Raw genomic sequence first — 21,598 nt, forward strand, 5'->3', positions numbered from 1 at the left:
CGTACTAACTATGTAACTATGTAACATAACATGGGGGGGGGGGGGGGTCTCCTGGCTGTTCACACAGGTGTGTCATTGCTGTACATTGACCATGCATTGCTTCTGTGGTATTGCAAAGGCAAAGACAAATGCTTCCAGCCATCCATTGCACTAATGGATTGGTCATCAGCTGGCTGTCTATGTCCCGCATCAATATAGACCAAAGTACAGAGGGTTAGGCTATGCTATTGTGCACCTACCTGATGCATCAGAAGGTGCGAGGCCCTTGCTAAATTCTGTGCACAGACTTTGAGATCTATGCTTTAGACTGTATCTAAACCTGCTCCAACATGGACTGATATTCTGGCCTACTTTCAGCCGATGCGACTTGTCTGTCGCTGAACAGTCGCTTTTTATGTATTCAGCACCTATGTATAATGTTGTAAAAATGCTCTAGAAGCTAAAGTCGCAGAAATGTCACACATATTTGGCCTGCAACTTTCTGTGCGACAAATTCAGACAGGAAAAATCAGTATAAATCCTTAGAAAATTATCCCCCAGTGTCTCCATCTGCTGGCGGTATTGAATAAGCATTGCTGCACTGATGGGGTATGCATTAGACGAAAAAAAAGAAGAAAAAGAAGAATAATACGCCCAGAAAAGAGGCGAAAAGGAGAAAAACGTAAAAAAACGTGAAAAAAAAGTAAGAGGAAGAGAAGGGAAAAAAAGGTGGAAATGGGTTTAAAAGTGATTTCGGCGGAGAAATATATATATATATATATATATATATATATATATATATATGCGCACACACACACATAGATATAAACGTATTCTCCGTTGAGATATTGCAGCCGCTGCTGTGTCCAGGCCCAGGAGCCTTAGCACTGTGCTGTGATGTCACTCAATACCACTGACATCACTAGGTGTAAACAACATCTCTCCTTTGCTGTGTATGTGACTATGGAGCTGTTTGGTGATGTCGTCTATTACGGCCTTCATAGAAGCAACAGGAGATTGTTGCATCCATCTTGAACCCTCAGAACTACAGTGCTATGATGTCACTCACTTCCACAGGCCTTGCAGAGTGTAAACAACAACAACCCAGCTTTGTTGTGTATGTAACCAAAGGGATTTGTGATGTCACCTAGAACCTTCACAGCAGCGACAGCTTTATGAGGAGCATCAGCACTGCTCTGCCTGAGCAGAACCATCACCGCCATAGGTTGTCAAATAACCCGGATTTAACCCACACAGGTAAGTCCAATGGGGTGCAGGCATGTCCTCTATGCTTACAGCTTCCCGTGGGTGTTGGTTTGATACCGTTTGGGGACAGCCAAGGAGGCATCTGCAGGCAACAAAGGTAGGTGTGTGCTTGTGTGTGTGTTTCCTATGCAGATCCTAAGCCCAGTGTCACATGCAAGTAGGAGGAGTAAGAAGGGTTCCTGGCAAATCCGGGTTATGGATTGCATTTAAAAAGGCCCCGTGGGAGTGCAATGGGCCCCTGTCTTGCTGCTTAGCAATAATGGTATGGGTTTAGGTTCTGCTGTGTGTACTGGTGGTTGACTGCCCCCCAGCCCAGAGTGTGCATGGAAAATTGTCTGGCAGCCTCCCTGACAGCAAGCAGTGATAGTGCCCATGAAGGGGACCTTGTTGGGCCCGCCCCTTTCACGGTTATCGCTTCTCGGCCTTTTGGCTAAGATCCTGTGCGGTTTACCGGGCAGGGTAGGAGTCGGAAGGGGTGGTGATCGGGGCCCTCTTTTGCGGGGGGCCCTGGATTGTTACTGGGTTGCGATAGTGGGTATCTTAACCTGCAAAAATGAGCGGAGAGAGGACTCGAGGACTCGAGGATACGGTGCGGATTTACGTTCCTGGCGAACACCGGGGGACGATTGGATTGGATCAAGTTGTGCTGGAGATTCTTCGCAAGCTCCAGTACCTTCAGGTATGGCATGTAATCGCTATGCAAGACTTCCCTAGGCAAGGGATTTACGATATAACCTTTTATGATTCTGAGGTTTGCCAGAGGGTCTACATGGACTTAGAAGTGATGAAGAGGAGGAATGAGCCAGCTATAATGAGTAAGGTGAAAGTGGAGCCATTATTCATGAATATGTCTAAGGTTGTTATAGTCCATATGTACAACCCGAAGGTTTCGGATGAGATGGTGACCAATTTTTTGTACCGATATTGTGATGAAGTTAAATTTCTTGGAAGACTCAAGAACAGACATGGGTACTTTAATTGTAAAAGGAAATTTGTTGTAAAATTTAAAAAGGACGAAGGAATGGAAGAGGGAAGGAAGAGTATACCACAGGTATTTTCTATTGGAGGAGAAAGAGGTTTTTGTTTTTATGAAGGACAGTTGCAGTACTGTAGACGTTGTCACGCTTATGGACATGTACAGGAGTCTTGCCCTGAGCAAGGAGTATGCTGCAGGAATTGTGGGAAATCAGGTCACAACTCGGGTGAATGTACTGAGAAGAAAACGTGTGATATCTGTGGTAGTGAGGAGCATTTGGCTAGAGGATGCAGCTTATGGTATAGAAAGAAAATGAGCTATGCTGACGCGGCTGGAAATAGAAGAGAGGAAAGAGGAGAAAGGCCATTTCCACGTGTTTTTGGTGTGAATGCTGAGGTGACTCAGGTGATTGACGAGAACTCTGTAAAAGGGAGTGCAGCAGGTGTGACAGTGCAGCACATGAATACTCAGGAAAAATCTGGAAAAGGGGAGGAGGGTGACTCCACTGGTGTGCATTGTGAGGAGACTGGTGTTGGTGAAGAGTTTACTGAGGTCAGTAAGAAGAAAGCACGTAAAGGGAAAAAAGAGAAAGTGGTGGAGAGTGTGGAGACTGTGTGTAGGGAGGTTCCCCCATGTGAAGAAACAATTGAGGATTTTGAATGCCCAAACCCAGTGGTGGGGGAGGAGGAGGGGATGGAGTTTCAGGAGAATGAGAGTGAGAGATCCCTAACACCTGGGCAGAGGGTGATTAGTGGGGAGGAGAATGTAACATCTGAAGAGGAGGAGAAGGAGGAGAAGGAGGAGGAGGAGGGGGAAGATGAAGATGAAGATGCAAATGGAGGCTTTCAAGGTAAAAGTAAAAGGTGTAAGAAAGGGAGTTGGTCAGGGGATCAGACGGATCCTGTGTATGGAGGTGAGAAAATGATGGACAGGGACTCTCAAGTGGGGTCGCCTGATTGCTATGGGATGCTGCTAAGGAAGGTTGAAGGTCAGAATACTAACTTCTAGTTAAAATGGATGTTAAGAAAATGGATTGCCTTCTTTCCTTTTTAATGGCATTGGTTGTGGCTACTCTTAATGTTCGGAGTATAGGAACAACCATCAGAAGAGCAGCAGTTTTTGATTTTTTGGAGAATGTGAAGGGAGATATATTTTGTTTACAGGAGTGTGCAATTAAGTCTGCACCTTATGTAGATGAATGGAAGAGAGGGCAGTCTTTTTGGTCTACATGCACAGAGAATAAAAATGAAGGTGTGGGGATTTTATTGTGTAACAGGGACATTAAAGTTTTAAATTGCCAAGTTTTAGTACCAGGTCGTTGTATGGTTTTAAATTTTGAGTTTTTAGGCCAGAGAATGAGAGTTTTTAATGTATATGCGCCAGCAGAAAAACAGGCACGTGTGTTATTTTTAGAGTCTCTTAAACTTTTTATTCCTGGTCGTGATGGTACTATTATTGTTGGTGATTTTAACTGCATTAGATCCGTCAATGATCGTGAGAGCTCTGCTAAGGTTAGAACTGATATTACTTCAAATGTTTTAAACCAAATTATTCAAGACTTACATTATTCTGATGTGGGACTGATGGTTAGCACTGATGAAAGATACACCTATATATCAGATAGTGGCCGCTGTAAATCCCGGATTGATTACATTCTTGTCTCTGAGGGGATTAAGGTGGTCCGGTGCAATCAAATGATGTCAACTTTTTCAGATCATAAGATGGTGTCGGCAGAAATAAGTATTGCAGAGTCCTTTCATTTTGGTAGAGGGCTCTGGAAATTAAATGTAAGTCTATTAGAAGATGAAGAAGTAATGGCCGGTTTTAAAGATTTTTTTTATCTTGTACTTCTAAACAATCTGTTTTTAGTAATGTTTTAGCTTGGTGGGATTGGGCAAAAAGTGAGTTTGCTAAGTATTTTAAGTTCATTTGCATAAGGAGGGCACAAGAAAAGAGGAGGGGTTATGAAAGGCTTATCTCACGTTTAGAAACTCTCTTTAAGTTTAAACATGTTGGTGTGGAGGTGGAGGAGGAAATTGAGAAGGTGAAAATTGAGATGAAGAACAGGTTGTTGGAAAGAGGTAGAAATATTGTTTTTAAATCCAAAGTTCAACATTTGGAGGAAAATGAACAATGTACAAGATATTTCTTTAAAAAATGTTTTAATGCTAGGGGTGTTTTTAAGTCTGTTTTAACTCCTACAGGGGAAGTTGTTGGTGATGAGATGGTGAAGGAGATTGGCAGATTTTATGAAACACTTTTTAGTAATAAGAGCAGAGCCAGTGAGACGGAGATGAATGATTATTGTAATATTTTAGAGAATAATGTCCCTGAAGGAAAAAGTGCATTTTTAATTGAGGAAGTTTGTGAAGGGGAGATCAAGCAGGCTCTGGACAAGACAGCGAAAGGGAAGACACCGGGCTGTGATGGCCTCCCCTTTGAGTTTTATTCAGTTTTTTGGCATATTTTAAAGCAAGATTTTACACGGGTGGTGCAATATGTTTTTAACTCAGGTATTTTAGCGGAGTCTATGAAGAAAGGAGTTATTACCTTGATACATAAGAAAGGTGATGAAAGAGATTTGAAAAACTGGAGGCCGATCACATTATTGAATACAGATTATAAGATCATTGCAAAGATTGTGGCGAACAGGATGAGTGACATAGTTGAGCACCTTGTTGGAGAATACCAAGTTTGTGCAGTGCCAAATAGGAGAATAACTGATAATTTATTAGTTTTAAGAGACTCTATTTATTATAGTAATTTTAATAAGAATGCACTTTTTGTAGAATCCATTGATTTTGAAAAAGCTTATGACAGAGTTGCTCATGATTTTATGTTTATGGTTTTAAAGCATATGGGTATTCCTGAGAAGCTACTGTTTGTGATTAAAAGTTTTTATTATGGGGCAACAAGTCAGATTTTAGTCAATGGACATGTGGGGCCGGGTTTTAATATTTTATCAGGAGTACGACAGGGATGCCCACTCTCCCCAATTTTATTCATTTGTGTCATTGAGGCCTTGCTCAAAAATGTACAGAAGGACAAATGTGTGAGTGGTGTTTTTATCCCGGGAAGTAATGGAAGGAATTTGAAGGTTTTAAGTTACATGGATGATGTGGTTTTTACTTGCACTTCCCAAGCTGATCTTAACAGAGTGAATTTGCATGTAAAGATTTTTTGCTGTATTGCTGGTATGAAAGTCAATTGGGGGAAGTGCCAATTGAGTAATTTTGGAAAGCAAGGAAAAGTGGTGGTGGATGGCGTGGATGAGAAGGAGGATATTGAAGTGTTAGGGGTTGTTTTTGAAAAAAATCTAAAAGGAGGGAAAAGTCATGAAAAGTTGGAGGAGAAGATAGAGAAGAAATTATCTTTTTGGAAATTGAGAAACTTGTCCCTTAAAGGTAAAGTTCTGATTTTAAAGGCAGTAATTTTGCCACTACTATTATATACTGCAATGGTTTTCCCACCCGGCAAATTATGGACCAGAAGGATGACAAGGAAGTTGTTTATTTTTTTCTGGGGTTCAAAGATGGAAAAGATGAAGAGGGAGGAAGTGATGAAGAGCGTGAAGAAAGGCGGATATAATTTCCCGGATATTAATCTGTTTTTAAAGACTCATTACTTTCTTTTAATTTATAAAGTGTCTCAGTGCAATAATTGGGTGGCAGACATGAGCAGGTATTTGGCAGGATGGTTGTTTTCCAAATGGGGCTGGTGTGAGAAGGATCTGAGGAGACCAATAGCGCAAGTTATACCTACCTTCTATGTGGTTCTCGGGTCTTTCAGTGATCAATTTGGTTTGAGTTCCCTGGGAAAACCTGAGAAAAAGAAAATTGAAAATGAAATAAGAAAAAATGAGAGATTATATGAAGTACCATTCTGCACTACTGCTCAGTCTGTGAAGATCTGGAATCTTTTTAATGTTAGAGGATTATCGAATAGACAGAGAGATGTAAACTGGATGACTTTTCATGGCTGCCTCCCAACCAGAGCTTTCCTGAATGGACGAGGAATAAGAGTGAGCGAGAAATGTCCAAGAGAGGGTTGTGGAGGCAGGGAGGATACAGTGCACTTATTTTGGAACTGTTTTTATGCAAGAGAATTTTTTATGCTTCTACAGAGGTTTTTTTCTGCAATCACGGGATATGTTGATTTTAATTTTGAGAAGATTTTTATTGGTCAGGATTTTAGCAGGAGAGAGGACACACGTGAAAGCTGGATTGTATTTTCTGTTTTTAAAGAAGTTTTATGGGATTCTAGAAACCTGCTTGTTTTTAAAAATGTGTGTATTTCTCCAAGGGAGTTGAAGAGACTTTTTTTTGGAAGGTTGTTTATTATTTTTCTATTTGACAAGAAGAGAATGGAAGAGGAAGAGGCTGAAAAGATTTGGAGATACAAGGAATGGAGAAAGTTGTAAGTATCCTGATCAAGGTTTTGAATTTGTGCTTCTCTTATAGTTTTCTTATTGAGATATTTTTCCGCATGATGTTTTTTCAGACTTTGTTTAGAAGTGATGAGTTTTGGTAGGTGACCTGATGATCGCTTGAACAATAGTCTGTAACTGAGGAAAAAAAAAAAAAAAAAAAAAAAAAATCTGTTCTTATCAGTTTAATATCTGATACGTCCCCTATCTGGGGACCATATATTAAATGGATTTTTGAGAACGGGGGCCGATTTCGAAGCTTGCTTCCGTCGCCCTATGCATTGACCCGATATGGCAGTATCTTCGGGTACAGTGCACCACCCCCTTACAGGGTTAAAAAGAAAGATTCCTACTTTCATTGCTACCTGCTTGCTGGCTAGCCAGCTAGCCAGCCCTGTGGGCCTTGCTGCTGCTGCAGCCAAAAAACAAAAGGTGGTGCTGCTGCTGCTTCTGCTTCTGCTTGTGTCTGGCCCCTGTTGGAGCGTCCAGGCACAGGACTTCTGCTGCTGCTGACTAAATGGCCTCCTTAATTGGATCATTTGAGTAGCCAGCACACCTGTGCAGGTAGGGCATGACATGATAGGCAGCTGCCTTGATAGCGGGTGGGTGCTGAATGTTCCTAATTGACAAAATAAGATTAATGCTTATGAAGAAATATAAAATCTCATCCCTTCCCCAATATCGCGCCACACCCCTACCCCTTAATTCCCTGGTTGAACGTGATGGACATATGTCTTTTTTCGACCGTACTAACTATGTAACTATGTAACATAACATGGGGGGGGGGGGGGGGGGTCTCCTGGCTGTTCACACAGGTGTGTCATTGCTGTACATTGACCATGCATTGCTTCTGTGGTATTGCAAAGGCAAAGACAAATGCTTCCAGCCATCCATTGCACTAATGGATTGGTCATCAGCTGGCTGTCTATGTCCCGCATCAATATAGACCAAAGTACAGAGGGTTAGGCTATGCTATTGTGCACCTACCTGATGCATCAGAAGGTGCGAGGCCCTTGCTAAATTCTGTGCACAGACTTTGAGATCTATGCTTTAGACTGTATCTAAACCTGCTCCAACATGGACTGACATTCTGGCCTACTTTCAGCCGATGCGACTTGTCTGTCGCTGAACAGTCGCTTTTTATGTATTCAGCACCTATGTATAATGTTGTAAAAATGCTCTAGAAGCTAAAGTCGCAGAAATGTCACACATATTTGGCCTGCAACTTTCTGTGCGACAAATTCAGACAGGAAAAATCAGTATAAATCCTTAGAAAATTATCCCCCAGTGTCTCCATCTGCTGGCGGTATTGAATAAGCATTGCTGCACTGATGGGGTATGCATTAGACGAAAAAAAAGAAGAAAAAGAAGAATAATACGCCCAGAAAAGAGGCGAAAAGGAGAAAAACGTAAAAAAACGTGAAAAAAAAGTAAGAGGAAGAGAAGGGAAAAAAAGGTGGAAATGGGTTTAAAAGTGATTTCGGCGGAGAAATATATATATATATATATATATATATATATATATATATATATGCGCACACACACACATAGATATAAACGTATTCTCCGTTGAGATATTGCAGCCGCTGCTGTGTCCAGGCCCAGGAGCCTTAGCACTGTGCTGTGATGTCACTCAATACCACTGACATCACTAGGTGTAAACAACATCTCTCCTTTGCTGTGTATGTGACTATGGAGCTGTTTGGTGATGTCGTCTATTACGGCCTTCATAGAAGCAACAGGAGATTGTTGCATCCATCTTGAACCCTCAGAACTACAGTGCTATGATGTCACTCACTTCCACAGGCCTTGCAGAGTGTAAACAACAACAACCCAGCTTTGTTGTGTATGTAACCAAAGGGATTTGTGATGTCACCTAGAACCTTCACAGCAGCGACAGCTTTATGAGGAGCATCAGCACTGCTCTGCCTGAGCAGAACCATCACCGCCATAGGTTGTCAAATAACCCGGATTTAACCCACACAGGTAAGTCCAATGGGGTGCAGGCATGTCCTCTATGCTTACAGCTTCCCGTGGGTGTTGGTTTGATACCGTTTGGGGACAGCCAAGGAGGCATCTGCAGGCAACAAAGGTAGGTGTGTGCTTGTGTGTGTGTTTCCTATGCAGATCCTAAGCCCAGTGTCACATGCAAGTAGGAGGAGTAAGAAGGGTTCCTGGCAAATCCGGGTTATGGATTGCATTTAAAAAGGCCCCGTGGGAGTGCAATGGGCCCCTGTCTTGCTGCTTAGCAATAATGGTATGGGTTTAGGTTCTGCTGTGTGTACTGGTGGTTGACTGCCCCCCAGCCCAGAGTGTGCATGGAAAATTGTCTGGCAGCCTCCCTGACAGCAAGCAGTGATAGTGCCCATGAAGGGGACCTTGTTGGGCCCGCCCCTTTCACGGTTATCGCTTCTCGGCCTTTTGGCTAAGATCAAGTGTAGTATCTGTTCTTATCAGTTTAATATCTGATACGTCCCCTATCTGGGGACCATATATTAAATGGATTTTTGAGAACGGGGGCCGATTTCGAAGCTTGCTTCCGTCGCCCTATGCATTGACCCGATATGGCAGTATCTTCGGGTACAGTGCACCACCCCCTTACAGGGTTAAAAAGAAAGATTCCTACTTTCATTGCTACCTGCTTGCTGGCTAGCCAGCTAGCCAGCCCTGTGGGCCTTGCTGCTGCTGCAGCCAAAAAACAAAAGGTGGTGCTGCTGCTGCTTCTGCTGCTTCTGCTTCTGCTTGTGTCTGGCCCCTGTTGGAGCGTCCAGGCACAGGACTTCTGCTGCTGCTGACTAAATGGCCTCCTTAATTGGATCATTTGAGTAGCCAGCACACCTGTGCAGGTAGGGCATGACATGATAGGCAGCTGCCTTGATAGCGGGTGGGTGCTGAATGTTCCTAATTGACAAAATAAGATTAATGCTTATGAAGAAATATAAAATCTCATCCCTTCCCCAATATCGCGCCACACCCCTACCCCTTAATTCCCTGGTTGAACGTGATGGACATATGTCTTTTTTCGACCGTACTAACTATGTAACTATGTAACATAACATGGGGGGGGTCTCCTGGCTGTTCACACAGGTGTGTCATTGCTGTACATTGACCATGCATTGCTTCTGTGGTATTGCAAAGGCAAAGACAAATGCTTCCAGCCATCCATTGCACTAATGGATTGGTCATCAGCTGGCTGTCTATGTCCCGCATCAATATAGACCAAAGTACAGAGGGTTAGGCTATGCTATTGTGCACCTACCTGATGCATCAGAAGGTGCGAGGCCCTTGCTAAATTCTGTGCACAGACTTTGAGATCTATGCTTTAGACTGTATCTAAACCTGCTCCAACATGGACTGACATTCTGGCCTACTTTCAGCCGATGCGACTTGTCTGTCGCTGAACAGTCGCTTTTTATGTATTCAGCACCTATGTATAATGTTGTAAAAATGCTCTAGAAGCTAAAGTCGCAGAAATGTCACACATATTTGGCCTGCAACTTTCTGTGCGACAAATTCAGACAGGAAAAATCAGTATAAATCCTTAGAAAATTATCCCCCAGTGTCTCCATCTGCTGGCGGTATTGAATAAGCATTGCTGCACTGATGGGGTATGCATTAGACGAAAAAAAAGAAGAAAAAGAAGAATAATACGCCCAGAAAAGAGGCGAAAAGGAGAAAAACTTAAAAAAACGTGAAAAAAAAGTAAGAGGAAGAGAAGGGAAAAAAAGGTGGAAATGGGTTTAAAAGTGATTTCGGCGGAGAAATATATATATATATATATATATATATATATATATATATATATATATATGCGCACACACACACATAGATATAAACGTATTCTCCGTTGAGATATTGCAGCCGCTGCTGTGTCCAGGCCCAGGAGCCTTAGCACTGTGCTGTGATGTCACTCAATACCACTGACATCACTAGGTGTAAACAACATCTCTCCTTTGCTGTGTATGTGACTATGGAGCTGTTTGGTGATGTCGTCTATTACGGCCTTCATAGAAGCAACAGGAGATTGTTGCATCCATCTTGAACCCTCAGAACTACAGTGCTATGATGTCACTCACTTCCACAGGCCTTGCAGAGTGTAAACAACAACAACCCAGCTTTGTTGTGTATGTAACCAAAGGGATTTGTGATGTCACCTAGAACCTTCACAGCAGCGACAGCTTTATGAGGAGCATCAGCACTGCTCTGCCTGAGCAGAACCATCACCGCCATAGGTTGTCAAATAACCCGGATTTAACCCACACAGGTAAGTCCAATGGGGTGCAGGCATGTCCTCTATGCTTACAGCTTCCCGTGGGTGTTGGTTTGATACCGTTTGGGGACAGCCAAGGAGGCATCTGCAGGCAACAAAGGTAGGTGTGTGCTTGTGTGTGTGTTTCCTATGCAGATCCTAAGCCCAGTGTCACATGCAAGTAGGAGGAGTAAGAAGGGTTCCTGGCAAATCCGGGTTATGGATTGCATTTAAAAAGGCCCCGTGGGAGTGCAATGGGCCCCTGTCTTGCTGCTTAGCAATAATGGTATGGGTTTAGGTTCTGCTGTGTGTACTGGTGGTTGACTGCCCCCCAGCCCAGAGTGTGCATGGAAAATTGTCTGGCAGCCTCCCTGACAGCAAGCAGTGATAGTGCCCATGAAGGGGACCTTGTTGGGCCCGCCCCTTTCACGGTTATCGCTTCTCGGCCTTTTGGCTAAGATCAAGTGTAGTTCTGCTCACTTGGTCTGGCCAGAGGGTGTCTGGGGTACCCGGCTCCTTTGCCTGGGGGGATCGTCCTTCTTAACGGAGGGACTTCACCCCCCTGCTGCTATTAGGGAGCTGGCTTAGTCCCCAGACAACGGGGAGCGATCACCACCACCTACCTGCTTACAGTGGGGGAGGTGTTTATCCTGATGGACATGGCTGGATCAAGTGGAGCATCATCAGAAGGCATCCCTGAGTATGCTAAGCTCAGAAATGGAGTTCGGATTTCCTTATTGGATACCTGCAAGAGAGGAAAAGGATTATGTTTCGTAGTCGAGGAGATCTTATTCAAGTTGCTGGAAATTAAGAAGGAACAAATCCTGTCTATGCTTGAATTCCCAAGAAATGGACACTACGATGTTATATTGGCTTCTGAAGAGGACTTTAATTTTTTTTGCAGCAAGTACCAGCAAAAGAAGGCCAATCCAGTTTTGGAGGGTGTGGAGGTGACCCCGCATTTTCCGAACCAGGAGAAAATATTGACGGTACGGATGTATAGCCCATATATACTGGAAAAAGACATTGAGACTTTTCTTTCTAGATTCTGTGACAATATTCTGTCAAAGGGAAAAGTCCTGAACCAATATGGCCTATGGACTACAAAATGGAAATTTAAAGTTAAATTTAAAAAGGAACCTGACGGTAAAGTGATTTATCCACCTGGGCGATTCAAAATTGGATCGGTCAATGGTGACTTGTTCTATTCAGGGATGGAGGAATTTTGCCGTAAATGTAAACAATACGGGCACGGGAAAGACCTATGTACTCACTCATGGTGCTATAAGTGCCAGGAGGGAGGTCATGAAGCAGACACCTGCAACAACAACAAAAAAAAGAAGTGTCATCTGTGCGGTGAGGAAGATCACCTGGTAAATGTATGTCCCAAGAAACAAACAACGAAAAAGGAAACAGCTAAAAGGAGTAGGGAAGAAGAAGAAATTGTAGAACCTGAGTTGGAGGAAGTTCCAGCCAGAAAAGTGGCTGAAGAAAAGAAAAAGAAAGAAGAGGTTTATGTACCAATGGAATTTGGAGGTGTTTTGGATGGCATGTTGGAAAATATGCCAAAAAAGGAAAGAAGACCATTTGATATGGATTTAATGGAACTAAGGTCGAAATATGAAAATCGGTACGAGGAAGCTAGAGACAAAGTGTATTTTTCATTTCAAGCTGATATGGACAGATTTTTGGACACTTATAAAGTTCCATCTTGGTTGGGACTTCCGGTAAAAAGACAGATGATAAGAGGAACGATAAACCGTGGAATGATAGATTTCCTAATGGTATATGCCTCGAGAAATGGAATGTCTCTCTGATTAATTACTGGTGAAAGCAATGTTTGTTTGTTATTGTAAATGTGTATGTTTTTTTTTTCTGGTTAAATCTTTTTTATTGATTTTATTTTGTGGTCATTAGTGTTAAGAAGAAATAAAAAATGGGTTACCTGATGATGAGCAACAATCGAGTTCAAATAAGATCTTGGAACTCTGATTGAGTTTCTGAGGGCTAACTTAAAAATCTGTTCTTATCAGTTTTCATGCTGGTGGGGATGGGTGCTGCATGGAGGATGCAGGTGTACCAGGGCTTTCCGGGGCTGGTTCTGAGGAATCAGCTCGACGGCTGCCCCGATGTGACCTGTTCCCTCCGGGTCTCGCCATGAGGCTGAGAGGGTCTAGAGCCGAGGTACTTTTGTGCCTCGGGGAGTGGTGACCCCGAGGTGCCGAAACTCACTGGGAGAATAGGCTCACTGAGTTGAAGCACGGGCACCATAATCTCTTCACCTTGTGGCACTCACCTCTTGATTCCCGGCCTTCTGGCTAGGATCAGAGAAATTTTTATAGATCCGGCCGGATGTCCGGGCAGTATATCTGCGCACATTCACTTATTTATTTCCTTTTTGTCTCACTGTGTCACCTTTTGCGTGTTGTGTGTTCACAGGATTTGTCAGGATGCGGTAGCCCTTCTGGGTGTCCCTCCTGTCGGTCTAGGGGAGGTGTGTGTGGCCATTAGGTTCCGCACCTCCCTGCAAACACCCCGGGTACTCCTGCTTTGGCAGGGTACCTACCGTAATCGGCTCTGTGGGCAGATACCTTGGCCAACGCCAAGGGGGATGCCGGGAGCATTTGTGGTCCCCTAGTAGCTTCGGCGAAAAGGGACATCGAACCTGGAACCTCGCAGGTACCTTTTGGTCCGGAGGCGAAGGGTAAGGTTTGTTGGGGGGCCTCTCTCCTATCGGAGAAGGGCTTGCGATAGACCGCATCCTTTGTGCACGTTTTTTTAGTGTAACACGTTTGCACTTTTTCTTGCACTTTGGGTGAATCGAAAGCACGTTCCTCGGCTTTAAAAAAAAAAAAAAAAAAAAAAAATCTGTTCTTATCAGTTTAATATCTGATACGTCCCCTATCTGGGGACCATATATTAAATGGATTTTTGAGAACGGGGGCCGATTTCGAAGCTTGCTTCCGTCGCCCTATGCATTGACCCGATATGGCAGTATCTTCGGGTACAGTGCACCACCCCCTTACAGGGTTAAAAAGAAAGATTCCTACTTTCATTGCTACCTGCTTGCTGGCTAGCCAGCTAGCCAGCCCTGTGGGCCTTGCTGCTGCTGCAGCCAAAAAACAAAAGGTGGTGCTGCTGCTGCTTCTGCTTCTGCTTGTGTCTGGCCCCTGTTGGAGCGTCCAGGCACAGGACTTCTGCTGCTGCTGACTAAATGGCCTCCTTAATTGGATCATTTGAGTAGCCAGCACACCTGTGCAGGTAGGGCATGACATGATAGGCAGCTGCCTTGATAGCGGGTGGGTGCTGAATGTTCCTAATTGACAAAATAAGATTAATGCTTATGAAGAAATATAAAATCTCATCCCTTCCCCAATATCGCGCCACACCCCTACCCCTTAATTCCCTGGTTGAACGTGATGGACATATGTCTTTTTTCGACCGTACTAACTATGTAACTATGTAACATAACATGGGGGGGGGGGGGGGGGGGTCTCCTGGCTGTTCACACAGGTGTGTCATTGCTGTACATTGACCATGCATTGCTTCTGTGGTATTGCAAAGGCAAAGACAAATGCTTCCAGCCATCCATTGCACTAATGGATTGGTCATCAGCTGGCTGTCTATGTCCCGCATCAATATAGACCAAAGTACAGAGGGTTAGGCTATGCTATTGTGCACCTACCTGATGCATCAGAAGGTGCGAGGCCCTTGCTAAATTCTGTGCACAGACTTTGAGATCTATGCTTTAGACTGTATCTAAACCTGCTCCAACATGGACTGACATTCTGGCCTACTTTCAGCCGATGCGACTTGTCTGTCGCTGAACAGTCGCTTTTTATGTATTCAGCACCTATGTATAATGTTGTAAAAATGCTCTAGAAGCTAAAGTCGCAGAAATGTCACACATATTTGGCCTGCAACTTTCTGTGCGACAAATTCAGACAGGAAAAATCAGTATAAATCCTTAGAAAATTATCCCCCAGTGTCTCCATCTGCTGGCGGTATTGAATAAGCATTGCTGCACTGATGGGGTATGCATTAGACGAAAAAAAAGAAGAAAAAGAAGAATAATACGCCCAGAAAAGAGGCGAAAAGGAGAAAAACGTAAAAAAACGTGAAAAAAAAGTAAGAGGAAGAGAAGGGAAAAAAAGGTGGAAATGGGTTTAAAAGTGATTTCGGCGGAGAAATATATATATATATATATATATATATATATATATATATATATATATGCGCACACACACACATAGATATAAACGTATTCTCCGTTGAGATATTGCAGCCGCTGCTGTGTCCAGGCCCAGGAGCCTTAGCACTGTGCTGTGATGTCACTCAATACCACTGACATCACTAGGTGTAAACAACATCTCTCCTTTGCTGTGTATGTGACTATGGAGCTGTTTGGTGATGTCGTCTATTACGGCCTTCATAGAAGCAACAGGAGATTGTTGCATCCATCTTGAACCCTCAGAACTACAGTGCTATGATGTCACTCACTTCCACAGGCCTTGCAGAGTGTAAACAACAACAACCCAGCTTTGTTGTGTATGTAACCAAAGGGATTTGTGATGTCACCTAGAACCTTCACAGCAGCGACAGCTTTATGAGGAGCATCAGCACTGCTCTGCCTGAGCAGAACCATCACCGCCATAGGTTGTCAAATAACCCGGATTTAACCCACACAGGTAAGTCCAATGGGGTGCAGGCATGTCCTCTATGCTTACAGCTTCCCGTGGGTGTTGGTTTGATACCGTTTGGGGACAGCCAAGGAGGCATCTGCAGGCAACAAAGGTAGGTGTGTGCTTGTGTGTGTGTTTCCTATGCAGATCCTAAGCCCAGTGTCACATGCAAGTAGGAGGAGTAAGAAGGGTTCCTGGCAAATCCGGGTTATGGATTGCATTTAAAAAGGCCCCGTGGGAGTGCAATGGGCCCCTGTCTTGCTGCTTAGCAATAATGGTATGGGTTTAGGTTCTGCTGTGTGTACTGGTGGTTGACTGCCCCCCAGCCCAGAGTGTGCATGGAAAATTGTCTGGCAGCCTCCCTGACAGCAAGCAGTGATAGTGCCCATGAAGGGGACCTTGTTGGGCCCGCCCCTTTCACGGTTATCGCTTCTCGGCCTTTTGGCTAAGATCAAGTGTAGTATCTGTTCTTATCAGTTTAATATCTGATACGTCCCCTATCTGGGGACCATATATTAAATGGATTTTTGAGAACGGGGGCCGATTTCGAAGCTTGCTTCCGTCGCCCTATGCATTGACCCGATATGGCAGTATCTTCGGGTACAGTGCACCACCCCCTTACAGGGTTAAAAAGAAAGATTCCTACTTTCATTGCTACCTGCTTGCTGGCTAGCCAGCTAGCCAGCCCTGTGGGCCTTGCTGCTGCTGCAGCCAAAAAACAAAAGGTGGTGCTGCTGCTGCTTCTGCTGCTTCTGCTTCTGCTTGTGTCTGGCCCCTGTTGGAGCGTCCAGGCACAGGACTTCTGCTGCTGCTGACTAAATGGCCTCCTTAATTGGATCATTTGAGTAGCCAGCACACCTGTGCAGGTAGGGCATGACATGATAGGCAGCTGCCTTGATAGCGGGTGGGTGCTGAATGTTCCTAATTGACAAAATAAGATTAATGCTTATGAAGAAATATAAAATCTCATCCCTTCCCCAATATCGCGCCACACCCCTACCCCTTAATTCCCTGGTTGAACGTGATGGACATATGTCTTTTTTCGACCGTACTAACTATGTAACTATGTAACATAACATGGGGGGGGGGGGGGGGGGGGGTCTCCTGGCTGTTCACACAGGTGTGTCATTGCTGTACATTGACCATGCATTGCTTCTGTGGTATTGCAAAGGCAAAGACAAATGCTTCCAGCCATCCATTGCACTAATGGATTGGTCATCAGCTGGCTGTCTATGTCCCGCATCAATATAGACCAAAGTACAGAGGGTTAGGCTATGCTATTGTGCACCTACCTGATGCATCAGAAGGTGCGAGGCCCTTGCTAAATTCTGTGCACAGACTTTGAGATCTATACTTTAGACTGTATCTAAACCTGCTCCAACATGGACTGACATTCTGGCCTACTTTCAGCCGATGCGACTTGTCTGTCGCTGAACAGTCGCTTTTTATGTATTCAGCACCTATGTATAATGTTGTAAAAATGCTCTAGAAGCTAAAGTCGCAGAAATGTCACACATATTTGGCCTGCAACTTTCTGTGCGACAAATTCAGACAGGAAAAATCAGTATAAATCCTTAGAAAATTATCCCCCAGTGTCTCCATCTGCTGGCGGTATTGAATAAGCATTGCTGCACTGATGGGGTATGCATTAGACGAAAAAAAAGAAGAAAAAGAAGAATAATACGCCCAGAAAAGAGGCGAAAAGGAGAAAAACGTAAAAAAACGTGAAAAAAAAGTAAGAGGAAGAGAAGGGAAAAAAAGGTGGAAATGGGTTTAAAAGTGATTTCGGCGGAGAAATATATATATATATATATATATATATATATATATATATATATATGCGCACACACACACATAGATATAAACGTATTCTCCGTTGAGATATTGCAGCCGCTGCTGTGTCCAGGCCCAGGAGCCTTAGCACTGTGCTGTGATGTCACTCAATACCACTGACATCACTAGGTGTAAACAACATCTCTCCTTTGCTGTGTATGTGACTATGGAGCTGTTTGGTGATGTCGTCTATTACGGCCTTCATAGAAGCAACAGGAGATTGTTGCATCCATCTTGAACCCTCAGAACTACAGTGCTATGATGTCACTCACTTCCACAGGCCTTGCAGAGTGTAAACAACAACAACCCAGCTTTGTTGTGTATGTAACCAAAGGGATTTGTGATGTCACCTAGAACCTTCACAGCAGCGACAGCTTTATGAGGAGCATCAGCACTGCTCTGCCTGAGCAGAACCATCACCGCCATAGGTTGTCAAATAACCCGGATTTAACCCACACAGGTAAGTCCAATGGGGTGCAGGCATGTCCTCTATGCTTACAGCTTCCCGTGGGTGTTGGTTTGATACCGTTTGGGGACAGCCAAGGAGGCATCTGCAGGCAACAAAGGTAGGTGTGTGCTTGTGTGTGTGTTTCCTATGCAGATCCTAAGCCCAGTGTCACATGCAAGTAGGAGGAGTAAGAAGGGTTCCTGGCAAATCCGGGTTATGGATTGCATTTAAAAAGGCCCCGTGGGAGTGCAATGGGCCCCTGTCTTGCTGCTTAGCAATAATGGTATGGGTTTAGGTTCTGCTGTGTGTACTGGTGGTTGACTGCCCCCCAGCCCAGAGTGTGCATGGAAAATTGTCTGGCAGCCTCCCTGACAGCAAGCAGTGATAGTGCCCATGAAGGGGACCTTGTTGGGCCCGCCCCTTTCACGGTTATCGCTTCTCGGCCTTTTGGCTAAGATCAAGTGTAGTATCTGTTCTTATCAGTTTAATATCTGATACGTCCCCTATCTGGGGACCATATATTAAATGGATTTTTGAGAACGGGGGCCGATTTCGAAGCTTGCTTCCGTCGCCCTATGCATTGACCCGATATGGCAGTATCTTCGGGTACAGTGCACCACCCCCTTACAGGGTTAAAAAGAAAGATTCCTACTTTCATTGCTACCTGCTTGCTGGCTAGCCAGCTAGCCAGCCCTGTGGGCCTTGCTGCTGCTGCAGCCAAAAAACAAAAGGTGGTGCTGCTGCTGCTTCTGCTGCTTCTGCTTCTGCTTGTGTCTGGCCCCTGTTGGAGCGTCCAGGCACAGGACTTCTGCTGCTGCTGACTAAATGGCCTCCTTAATTGGATCATTTGAGTAGCCAGCACACCTGTGCAGGTAGGGCATGACATGATAGGCAGCTGCCTTGATAGCGGGTGGGTGCTGAATGTTCCTAATTGACAAAATAAGATTAATGCTTATGAAGAAATATAAAATCTCATCCCTTCCCCAATATCGCGCCACACCCCTACCCCTTAATTCCCTGGTTGAACGTGATGGACATATGTCTTTTTTCGACCGTACTAACTATGTAACTATGTAACATAACATGGGGGGGGGGGGGGGTCTCCTGGCTGTTCACACAGGTGTGTCATTGCTGTACATTGACCATGCATTGCTTCTGTGGTATTGCAAAGGCAAAGACAAATGCTTCCAGCCATCCATTGCACTAATGGATTGGTCATCAGCTGGCTGTCTATGTCCCGCATCAATATAGACCAAAGTACAGAGGGTTAGGCTATGCTATTGTGCACCTACCTGATGCATCAGAAGGTGCGAGGCCCTTGCTAAATTCTGTGCACAGACTTTGAGATCTATGCTTTAGACTGTATCTAAACCTGCTCCAACATGGACTGACATTCTGGCCTACTTTCAGCCGATGCGACTTGTCTGTCGCTGAACAGTCGCTTTTTATGTATTCAGCACCTATGTATAATGTTGTAAAAATGCTCTAGAAGCTAAAGTCGCAGAAATGTCACACATATTTGGCCTGCAACTTTCTGTGCGACAAATTCAGACAGGAAAAATCAGTATAAATCCTTAGAAAATTATCCCCCAGTGTCTCCATCTGCTGGCGGTATTGAATAAGCATTGCTGCACTGATGGGGTATGCATTAGACGAAAAAAAAGAAGAAAAAGAAGAATAATACGCCCAGAAAAGAGGCGAAAAGGAGAAAAACGTAAAAAAACGTGAAAAAAAAGTAAGAGGAAGAGAAGGGAAAAAAAGGTGGAAATGGGTTTAAAAGTGATTTCGGCGGAGAAATATATATATATATATATATATATATATATATATATATATATATGCGCACACACACACATAGATTTAAACGTATTCTCCGTTGAGATATTGCAGCCGCTGCTGTGTCCAGGCCCAGGAGCCTTAGCACTGTGCTGTGATGTCACTCAATACCACTGACATCACTAGGTGTAAACAACATCTCTCCTTTGCTGTGTATGTGACTATGGAGCTGTTTGGTGATGTCGTCTATTACGGCCTTCATAGAAGCAACAGGAGATTGTTGCATCCATCTTGAACCCTCAGAACTACAGTGCTATGATGTCACTCACTTCCACAGGCCTTGCAGAGTGTAAACAACAACAACCCAGCTTTGTTGTGTATGTAACCAAAGGGATTTGTGATGTCACCTAGAACCTTCACAGCAGCGACAGCTTTATGAGGAGCATCAGCACTGCTCTGCCTGAGCAGAACCATCACCGCCATAGGTTGTCAAATAACCCGGATTTAACCCACACAGGTAAGTCCAATGGGGTGCAGGCATGTCCTCTATGCTTACAGCTTCCCGTGGGTGTTGGTTTGATACCGTTTGGGGACAGCCAAGGAGGCATCTGCAGGCAACAAAGGTAGGTGTGTGCTTGTGTGTGTGTTTCCTATGCAGATCCTAAGCCCAGTGTCACATGCAAGTAGGAGGAGTAAGAAGGGTTCCTGGCAAATCCGGGTTATGGATTGCATTTAAAAAGGCCCCGTGGGAGTGCAATGGGCCCCTGTCTTGCTGCTTAGCAATAATGGTATGGGTTTAGGTTCTGCTGTGTGTACTGGTGGTTGACTGCCCCCCAGCCCAGAGTGTGCATGGAAAATTGTCTGGCAGCCTCCCTGACAGCAAGCAGTGATAGTGCCCATGAAGGGGACCTTGTTGGGCCCGCCCCTTTCACGGTTATCGCTTCTCGGCCTTTTGGCTAAGATCAAGTGTAGTATCTGTTCTTATCAGTTTAATATCTGATACGTCCCCTATCTGGGGACCATATATTAAATGGATTTTTGAGAACGGGGGCCGATTTCGAAGCTTGCTTCCGTCGCCCTATGCATTGACCCGATATGGCAGTATCTTCGGGTACAGTGCACCACGCCCTTACAGGGTTAAAAAGAAAGATTCCTACTTTCATTGCTACCTGCTTGCTGGCTAGCCAGCTAGCCAGCCCTGTGGGCCTTGCTGCTGCTGCAGCCAAAAAACAAAAGGTGGTGCTTCTGCTGCTTCTGCTTCTGCTTGTGTCTGGCCCCTGTTGGAGCGTCCAGGCACAGGACTTCTGCTGCTGCTGACTAAATGGCCTCCTTAATTGGATCATTTGAGTAGCCAGCACACCTGTGCAGGTAGGGCATGACATGATAGGCAGCTGCCTTGATAGCGGGTGGGTGCTGAATGTTCCTAATTGACAAAATAAGATTAATGCTTATGAAGAAATATAAAATCTCATCCCTTCCCCAATATCGCGCCACACCCCTACCCCTTAATTCCCTGGTTGAACGTGATGGACATATGTCTTTTTTCGACCGTACTAACTATGTAACTATGTAACATAACATGGGGGGGGGGGGGGGGGGGGTCTCCTGGCTGTTCACACAGGTGTGTCATTGCTGTACATTGACCATGCATTGCTTCTGTGGTATTGCAAAGGCAAAGACAAATGCTTCCAGCCATCCATTGCACTAATGGATTGGTCATCAGCTGGCTGTCTATGTCCCGCATCAATATAGACCAAAGTACAGAGGGTTAGGCTATGCTATTGTGCACCTACCTGATGCATCAGAAGGTGCGAGGCCCTTGCTAAATTCTGTGCACAGACTTTGAGATCTATGCTTTAGACTGTATCTAAACCTGCTCCAACATGGACTGACATTCTGGCCTACTTTCAGCCGATGCGACTTGTCTGTCGCTGAACAGTCGCTTTTTATGTATTCAGCACCT

General features: G+C 44.5%; 5 non-coding genes and 1 pseudogene across 5 annotated transcripts; all 6 read left to right on the top strand.

Moving 5' to 3' along the window:
* The first annotated feature begins 6,762 nt into the window (after positions 1-6,762).
* On the top strand, positions 6,763-6,970 carry LOC130316200 (U2 spliceosomal RNA; annotated as a pseudogene).
* Positions 6,971-9,052: 2,082 nt separating this feature from the next.
* LOC130316181 (U2 spliceosomal RNA) lies at positions 9,053-9,243 on the top strand. The gene has a single exon (XR_008863546.1). It is a non-coding gene; the product is annotated as a U2 spliceosomal RNA (small nuclear RNA).
* A 4,487-nt stretch (positions 9,244-13,730) lies between these two features.
* Positions 13,731-13,916, top strand: LOC130316202 (U2 spliceosomal RNA). The gene has a single exon (XR_008863564.1). It is a non-coding gene; the product is annotated as a U2 spliceosomal RNA (small nuclear RNA).
* Positions 13,917-16,003: 2,087 nt separating this feature from the next.
* On the top strand, positions 16,004-16,194 carry LOC130316193 (U2 spliceosomal RNA). Its single transcript, XR_008863557.1, has one exon. It is a non-coding gene; the product is annotated as a U2 spliceosomal RNA (small nuclear RNA).
* A 2,096-nt stretch (positions 16,195-18,290) lies between these two features.
* On the top strand, positions 18,291-18,481 carry LOC130316204 (U2 spliceosomal RNA). The gene has a single exon (XR_008863565.1). It is a non-coding gene; the product is annotated as a U2 spliceosomal RNA (small nuclear RNA).
* A 2,090-nt stretch (positions 18,482-20,571) lies between these two features.
* LOC130316198 (U2 spliceosomal RNA) lies at positions 20,572-20,762 on the top strand. The gene has a single exon (XR_008863561.1). It is a non-coding gene; the product is annotated as a U2 spliceosomal RNA (small nuclear RNA).
* The last annotated feature ends 836 nt before the right edge of the window (positions 20,763-21,598 follow it).

The sequence above is a fragment of the Hyla sarda genome, unplaced genomic scaffold, assembly GCF_029499605.1.
Source record: "Hyla sarda isolate aHylSar1 unplaced genomic scaffold, aHylSar1.hap1 scaffold_1918, whole genome shotgun sequence".
Lineage (NCBI taxonomy): Eukaryota > Metazoa > Chordata > Amphibia > Anura > Hylidae > Hyla > Hyla sarda.